Raw genomic sequence first — 9,179 nt, forward strand, 5'->3', positions numbered from 1 at the left:
GACAATAAAAGTGATTTGATTTGATTTGAAATCACAACAACAGTTGCCTCAAGGTGCTTTATATTGTAAGGTAAATCCTACAATAATACATACCGACAAAAACCCAACAATCTTATGACCCTTTATGAACAAGCACTTTGGTGACAGTGGAAGAAAAAACTCCCTTTTAACAGGAAAAAACCTCCGGCAGAACCAGGCTCAGGAAGGAGCAGCCATCTGCTGGGACTGGCTGGGACTAGAGAGAGGGAAGACAGGATAAAAGACATGCTACAGAAGAGAGCCAGACATTAATAACAAGTACAATTCAATGCAGAGAGGTCTATTAACACATAATAAGTGAGAGGGTGACTGAAGAAGAAATACTCAATGTATCATAGGAATCCCCCGGCAGCCTATGCCTATTGCAACATAACTAAGGGATGTTTCAGGGTCACCTGATCCAGCCCTAACTATATGCTTAAAGAAGAAGAAAAGTTTTAAGGTTAATGTTAAAAGTAGAGATAGTGTCTGTCTCCCGAATCCAAACTGGAAGCTGGTTCCACAGGAGAGGGGCCTGAAAGCTGAAGGCTCTCCCTCCCATTCTACTTTTAAACACTCTATGAACAACAAGTAAGCCTGCAGTCCGAGAATGAAGTGCTCAACTGTCAGTAAATCTAAAGGCACATATTAAAAAAAATTAAATTTATAGTTGATGCAGCAAATTTTAATTTTAAGCAGATGTGGTATAAAACGGCACTTAAATTACTGCCCCAGTTCGCTACCCAGTTAAAAGAGGCTCTCGTCAGGGAGGCTGTGTAGGTGTCATTTCCGCCCTTTTGTGCCCACAAACCAAAGCAAGCAGATCTGAGTTACCTGCAGAAGCAACTCTGTCCTCCACCGCTCACCAATTCTAACTGTGCTTTGTGCACTTATGGCTAGTTAATTCTACATGCACCTTGTTGTCTTATTTATTAGTATACTGTATAAGTTTAATTAAGGCTGTAAATGTTGAGCCTGAAGGGAGCAAGAAAGAACTACTGGTACATAGCTGTTACTTTTTCAGCAACAATGAAGACCATTTCTTTTCTCAACTTCCTTTTGTTTGGTAAGTGAATTCACAAATTTAGTACTTAAATTTTTTCATTGAATGATTTAATTTCATCTTTCATATCTTGTTACATGATCAATTTTGGCAGTTCCCCTTACTGATGGAGCCATAATCAATGTAGAGGGATTCGAGGGGAGAAATGTCTCCTTCCAGTGCAAACACAAAATTGCATCGAACAGCAACAAGTATTTTTGCAAAGATCCATGTAAAGACGAAGGAGAAAAACTGGTTACTGTAGAACCTGGCAGAAGAGCAGAGTCAGGGAGGATTGCTCTGATGGACTCTGGGGATGGATCCTTCACCGTGACCTTCAGTCATCTCCAGCTGTCAGACTCACAGAAATACTGGTGTGCAGTGGATAGGCCTGGTTTGGACACATATACTGAAGTGCAGCTTGCAGTAAAGAAAAGTACGTATATTGTTCTATCACTTTTAAATAAAATGCACCAATACTCTTAATTTTACACCTGTAAATTAATGGAGGGACAGCTCCTAGTTGGTAGTATAAAGTGCATCTATGCATTCATTCTCTGAGGGGAATTATTTGCAAATCTCATTAAGTCAAATTTGTGTCATATAGGACAGAGAAAAAATGTCAAACGTTTAATCTGAGAAATTGTGACTTAAGAAAAACTTTGCTTATTTTGACATTGATGGTGCCAACACATCTCAAAAAGGTTGGCACAGAACCACTGTGTAGCAGCCAGTTCTCTTTGAACAACAGTCTGCAAATGTTTGTGAAGTGAGAGGACCAGTTGCTGGATGTTTAGAAGAAGACCGTTGACCCATTCTTGTCTGAGACAGGACTTTAGCCTTTTCACAGTCTTTGGTCGTGTTTGTCATATTTGTTACGCGATAATGTGTACAATACTTTCAATTGGTGAAAATTCCGGACTGCACGCAGTTGAGTTCAGTTGTTTTACTACAAAGCCATTTTGTTGAGCAGTGTATCAACATGAAAAACAAGATTTAAGTACAGTATGCTGATGATACTCATGATGGGATTTTTAATGAAATACATTTATGGTTTTGTTTTGATTCATATTATGTTGAAAAGAGTGAAAAACCAACAATCTAAGTAACTCTTTCAATTCTCCTCCTTATACAGTTACAGCAACTATCATATCTGATGTTTCTTCTACATGGACATATCAAAACACCAACATAACACATTTTACAACTGGAACAGGAACCATGAAACCTACAAACCTTTCAACAGGTATAATAAACATTTGACATAATTAAATTTCAGTCCACATAAAAATAAATCAAAGACAAACTTACATTAATTAATATTATATTTTGCCCTACAGTCTTAAACTTCACAGCTGAAGAAGAACTTAAAACCAACACAGGTAAAGTTCTGATTGACATGATGACTTAAAGACTTTGCATGAATAAGATTTTGAAATTCAACCTGTTTTCCTCAGGCACCATCATGTTTACTACTGCTGTGGGTTTAGCTTTGATTGCTCTCTTGCTACTGGCAGTATGCATCAGGAAGTCCAGAAAAACCTCAAAACATAAACTACAAGATTACTGCAACAGCACAGACTTCAGCAATGAAAAACAAAGAGAGGTATGAGTTAGAAACTGGAGATAAGCCCTGAAAACAGTCTCTGAAGCCAATCGATATAAATCAAATGCATAATAAAAATGTTCTGGGTTGAATTTATAGAATTACAACGAGAGTAAATCATGACACATTATGGCACCTAGAGTCTGTATTTTGTGAGAGCGCAAATAACTGATGTTAGATGGAAATAGTTTATTTGGCAAGCCCAGGTAATCATTTCCTGTCTTTAGCATTGCATGCATTTAAAAGGCATGCATTAGAACTGAAGGAAACTGTCAGTCTGGCTCTCTCCACAGATAAAACTAAATATAAGTGCATCACTGAAACACTGTTTAGCACGTTAGATCTCAGTTTAATTTGCTGTGCTGCAAATCAGTAGAGCAAATAGACACTGATCTGCAAACTGAGATCCTTAACCATCATTAGGCAGATTGAGGAAAAGTCCCACATCCTGTCCAAGTAACTGTCTAGCATAAACCCACTTCAAACTCATCTTTGGCTGGATTCATTTCCGAGTTTGAGTAATTATAGTTTTGAATTTTCTAACTACTTTTTATTTTTTATTTCATTTTGATTTTTGGTTTTAAATTAGTTAAGTTTCTGTTAGTTTCCAGAGTTTTCTTATTTTAGTTTGATTTTTTTGTATTGTATTGAAAATGTTCTCTCTCTGCTCTGCCTAGACTCGTGGCTCTGGGACACAAAACCAGATAATGTTAGAAGATGTACGTATGTGTGAATAAATTATATAAGCCCATTTTTTTTGGCTAATTCATGCAACATACTTAATTTATTTAGTAATTTGTTTCATAATATATAAATAAAGATTCCATAAAGAAATATAGATGAACTTCTCAGTTGATGTAGAGCATACATAGAGTATACATAGATAGAGCACTCACGAATGTGATTATTTTGTTTTTCTTTGTCACTTTTCAACAGGTCAGCTGTGAGTACAGTGACACTGACGACAGGACAAACCAATGTAAAAAGTCATCTCAGAGTTCTTCTGTCTCTACTCACCAACAAAGATGCCATTCAGATCCACCATCTGAATCTGAACCTGCAGCAGCCAAATGCAGTGTACCCTCCCGTATCTATGAAACCATCTGTTTCCCCAGCCTTCCTGCAGATTCAGAATGTTCAACAACACAGCACCAAAATGTCTATGATAATAACTCTGGGATACATGTCAATACTTTGCCAGCTCTAGTGCCAAAAAAACCCAAACAGGTACTTGTCAAAAAGACAACTAAACCTAAGTCGTGCAAAAATATAGAGAGCTGTACCTACAAGGCATCTCCTTCTGTCTCCTGTGGATCAACCGCAAAGGAGCCAAAATCTCTTTGGTTTGGTTTAGATTTATCAGAAATTAATCAGACTTAATCTAAATTTGTATGTTATTCATAAACATTCATGGACAAGTTAATTTCTCCAATTATGTGCACCATAATCTCCAGTTATGATTATTAACTTTTGCAGCTATCCTCAGTGTCTGCAGATTTGCCCTCTCAGGCAGATTATCAGTCATAGTTAAATTGGACTGGTCCTTTCTGGGGATAGAATAAAATAGAATAGATTAGCTCTTTGTTGTCATTGTACATGTACAACGAAATTGTAGGTGCTCCACACCAACTGTGCCGGAATAAATATAAATAGTAGACAGAAGAAATACATAGCAAACAGGAGAAATATATATAATATAAGAGAAAGGCACACACTGGAGATCAGAATATTTGCAAAGTGCTGGGAGCTAGTGCATAGAAAATAAAACATTTGTTGACTATCTAATTGGCCCAGTGTGAGTCTGGAGGTGTGAGACCTGACTGACCTGAGGGGTGGGCGGGGTGCAAGGAGTCCCCTGTGATGGCCCTGGTTTTCCTGAGACAGGAGGATCTGGCGATGGTCTCCAGGGCTGGCAATGATTTTTTGCATGGTGTTAATTATCTTCTGCACAGCCTTTATCTTCTCGGCCCCCTGTAGTTTCTTTGGGGAAAAACCTGGGGGATCAGACGTGTCTGGTCTTCAGTTATTGAACAAAATGAATTAAACAAAATAAACTCTTTCTATCTTGAAATGAAAAAAATCCAGTCTGAATTGTCCTTTAATGCTCACTGAGACCCAAACATCAGTACTGCAAGGAAGTGTCAGTGTGCAGACCCTATTGTCTACTACCCAGTTAGGACTAATAGTGCATAAGGCTAAAATTCAAGAAATGGCTTGACTCAGTTCTTCAGAAATTTCATCCAGAATCCCATTTGTGCTGGGCCCGTCATAAAGGGTTCTCCAGAGTCCTTTCTAGTAGTTAAAAAAAAAACCCAATTACGATTTTATAACACAAATAACTCAGATGTTAGCGTCTTTGTGCTCAGAGTTTGGGCCCAGTATATTTTTCATCTTCCTCCAACACACACTTTAAACAATAGAGGGAAAAAGCTCAAAGACAGAGACAGAAAAAACTTCCTGTGGACAAGACCTAAGATATGACAGTCTCACAGACCTAAGGTTGTTGTAATGCAAAACAGTCTCACGGCGCCCCCGTGTGACAATAAAAAGCAATAGCTTTAAATGACGTAAATGGGTTTAGTAGCCCTGTGTTTCATATGCGTTACACATTATTTCTTGGAGGCCATACCCTGTGTAACATAGAGTTATATTTCTAGGTGCACATGCTGTTACGTTATGGCATAGGATTTCAGAAGGGGTTCCAATTACAGTGCATCTATGTCTCAGATTTAAAGACGCAGAAGAACCCTGTATATAATCTAAAGAGGGTGCTAAACATCTTTGCTATGATTGAAGCGTTCCACTTTCTTCTGACAGCCTTTGTAAAATGTAGCCTTAAAACAACCATTTAATTTCTGCTTGTCTGTCAGTTCATGTCACTCATTGTACTTACTAGACCCTAAAGAAACTACACAGAAGAGTGAAGTGACTTTTGTAGGCAGATTTATTTGCACTGAGATAAAAAAAAAAAAAACAGCTTCAGTGTAACATGCATGCAAGATCATACAGCATTTAACCAGTTGATCATTTTGTTATTGGATTATTCATAAGGAGTCAAAAAAATATTTTCTTTGGTGGCATTAAAACACATGTTCATTTTGTAAAGTGGCTTTGCTTTAATGTTTTAATATAACTGTTTTGTTTTATACGAGACATGATTTTAGTATAGTGTTGTCTGTATGACATGTGTTTGCATATACATGCACACATGTATGTCTGCTAGAAAGTCTTGATTACTCGTTTTACAGGAAGGATGTTCTTGGTGATAGAAGTCAGGGGTAGACACTGACAGCTTATAAACCACAAAACCATAACTCTAAAACACAATGACTCTTATGAGTAAACTGCCAACTGTTGACCTGTCAGCCTTTGACTGAAAGGTTTGAGATAGCACCTAAAAATATTCAAAATATATCTGTACTAATGAAAACCTCAGTATTTGGCTGTTTGTAAAAGGAGTGTAATTACAGAAGAAGAAAAAAACATTTTGACAAACATTTCAAATTTCAAACCAGGACGATTGTTAACAGTTTAATATATATCTGTGAAATTGCTGTCTCAAAGAAAGCATTCAATTAAGTTTCCAAAATGTTAAACAATTGCTACAATTAAATTTATGATATTGTGTGAAATTATCCAACATGTCTGTAATAAAAAAAAAAACAACGGAAAAAACGAAATCAAAAACTATTTTCATCTCCTCTCCTGCTCAGCCAGTGATTTTTCACTGCTTTTATTTGCATAAGGAATAGAGTATAATAGAGTATAAATATATATATATATATATATATAGCTACTGACAATGTTCGTGAAACGGTAAAAAGAAACTGTCATAAACGAGGTTGTGGGTTGTGTAGGTGTCATTTCCTCCCTTTATGCCCACAAACCTTCAAAAGTCAGATTAACAGCAGACCTCCAGAAGCAGGTCTGGGTTGTAATGTGTAAATGTAGAGTCTAAGAGATCACTTAAATTAAAGAACTACGTACAAGTGTCAGTTTTTCAGCTACAATGAAGAAGACTTCTTTCCTCTACTGCCTTTTATATGGTAAGTGACTACACAAGTGTAGTAGTTTATGTCATTTAAATGTTTATTTTGATGTCTTGTATCTTATCACATCACTTATTATTATTACTACATGACTTATTACATTATTGCTTCAATTTCAACAGTTACATTGATTGATGGAGTCATAATCAATGTAGAGGAATTTGAAGGGAGAAGTGTGTCCTTCCAGTGCTCACACACATATGCATGGAGCAACAACAAGTATTTCTGCATAGATCCATGTAAAAGCACAGGAGACATACTGGTTACTGTAGAATCTGGACGAAGAGCAGAGTCAGGGAGGATTGCTCTGGTGGACTCTGGGGATGGATTCTTCACTGTGACCTTCAGCAATCTTCAGTTGTCAGACTCACAGAAATACTGGTGTGCAGTGGAGCGGACTGGTTTCGATACATATGCTGAGGTACACCTAACAGTAAAGAAAGGTAGGTATACATGAATACGCTTAATTTTATATTTGTATTTACATTCATGCAGGTACAATTCCCAGTTTGTGGGTTAATGCAACAAAATAAATTTAACAACAAAGTTTTGTACAATTTTACCCACTCATACTGCAGTATCATATTTCAATGTTTTGCTTTTATTACTACTTCTTCTACACAACAGTTATGAAAAAATGGCTTTTTGATTTCAGAGAAATAAACATAAATTTATTACAGCTAAGGTTTTATTATATATGATACTTAGAATTGCATTTATAAATGTTTATAATCCTGTGGTACACAATAATTGTGGTAAATGGACCACTTCTTATATAACGCTTCTCAACCCGATCTCAACAATGATGGTCACCACCTATTTTTGTGAAAAAGAATTTCAGATTTGATTTGTCTGAACACATTAAACTTTGCCTCAGTGCATTTAAAATCAACTTTTACTCACAGAAGACGGTGGTATTTCTGGATCTTGTTCACATATGACTTCTTCTTTACAGGACAGAGCTTTAACCTGCACTTGTGGATTGCATTGTTAACTTTGTTCACAGACAATGATTTTGAGGCTCATGCAGTTAATTCCACAACAGAACCAATGCTGCTTTTAATTTAGTGCCAACTGAGGACCCAAACGTCATGGACATCCAGTACTGAGTATCAGGCTTATCTCTTATAAAGAGTTTTACATATTCTCTGAATCTCTTGATTATTGTCACACTGAGGAAACTGGCACAGGTTCACCCATATTGGTGAACCAGTGCCCAACATCCCAGCTTTTTTGGAAGTGGGGTTGTATATGTTCTGACAAAGGTAAGTACAAATAGTATAAATACCTTGTAAATAACCACTCTCTTAAACAGCTGTTGCAACCGAGACAACTGTCATACCGGGAGTTGCCACATGGACAAATCAAAATACCAACACAACAAACTTCACAACCGGAACAGGAACCATGAAGCCTATAGAACTTTCAACAGGTATAAATACACATATCAGTCCTTATGAATGTGACTCACAGATAAACTTACATGAAGTAATACTTAATTCTTCCTACAGCCCTAAACTTCACAGCTGAAGAAGAACCTAAAATCAACAAAGGTAAAGTTTTGTTTGATATTAGCTTAGCTAATAGCTTATTGGCTTAAAGTGTTTACATGAACAAGATCTGATAATTGTCTTGTTTTCATCAGGTACCATCGTGTTTGCTACCGTTGGTGGTGTTGGTCTGATCTCCGTCTTGCTGCTGGCAGTATGTTTCCGGAAGTCCAGAAAAACCTCAAAACATAAACAATTAATTTGCTCCAAAGGTGTAGACCTCACCAGTGCAAACAAAAGAGAGGTATGAATCAGAAAACGGGGATCACTATGAAAGTAGTACACAAATATAAAGAGGCAATATAAACTGAAGCACAAAACCATGTTCATGTTTGTAGTTAAAGGAGTATAATGTGAGTAAATCCTTCTGTGTTATATCAAAACACAACTAACATGCTGTTAGATGAAAAAATACTCTTACCACCCTCATGCATTTCTTTTACATGTAATGGTAGAAAAATATTCTTTATACTGCCTCTATCCACAGATAAACCTGTGCAACAACATCACTGAAGGGTATCATTCAATATTTTAGATCTCATGTTTTATTTTTGGTAGAGTTTCTTTAGCTTCTGCAGTATGCACCGATTAGCCAAAAATCAGTGTTAGGAAATGACTGACCCTGTCCAATGAATTGTTAAAAACGAGCTTAAAACACTCTTTGAACACACTTCAATCTGTTTTCTTTGGGACTGAGCTTGTTTGACAGAGTTACAGCTCTGGGTACCTCATTAGGGTGAGGTACGTAGATCAGCTTTGCTTAGACTGGTTACTCTGTAACACAGATCCAGACAATTGTAAATGTATGGTGTGGAGCAGGGAAATTATTTTACTGCTAATGTTAAGGTTCAAAATTGAGGAAGGAGAGTACAAACCACCCTTGGTCCAGAAGCTCTTGGTCAAACAATGATTTT

At 36.8% G+C, this 9,179-nt stretch overlaps 1 long non-coding RNA gene across 1 annotated transcript; it reads left to right on the plus strand.

Annotated features, from left to right (window-relative positions):
- Positions 1–8,025: 8,025 nt before the first annotated feature.
- On the plus strand, positions 8,026–8,503 carry LOC308396141. Its single transcript, XR_013971518.1, has 3 exons — positions 8,026–8,147; positions 8,227–8,268; positions 8,361–8,503. It is a non-coding gene; the product is annotated as an uncharacterized lncRNA (long non-coding RNA).
- The last annotated feature ends 676 nt before the right edge of the window (positions 8,504–9,179 follow it).

Source organism: Rhamphochromis sp. 'chilingali' (genome assembly GCF_963969265.1).
Source record: "Rhamphochromis sp. 'chilingali' genome assembly, chromosome: 4".
Taxonomy (NCBI): Eukaryota; Metazoa; Chordata; class Actinopteri; order Cichliformes; family Cichlidae; genus Rhamphochromis; species Rhamphochromis sp. 'chilingali'.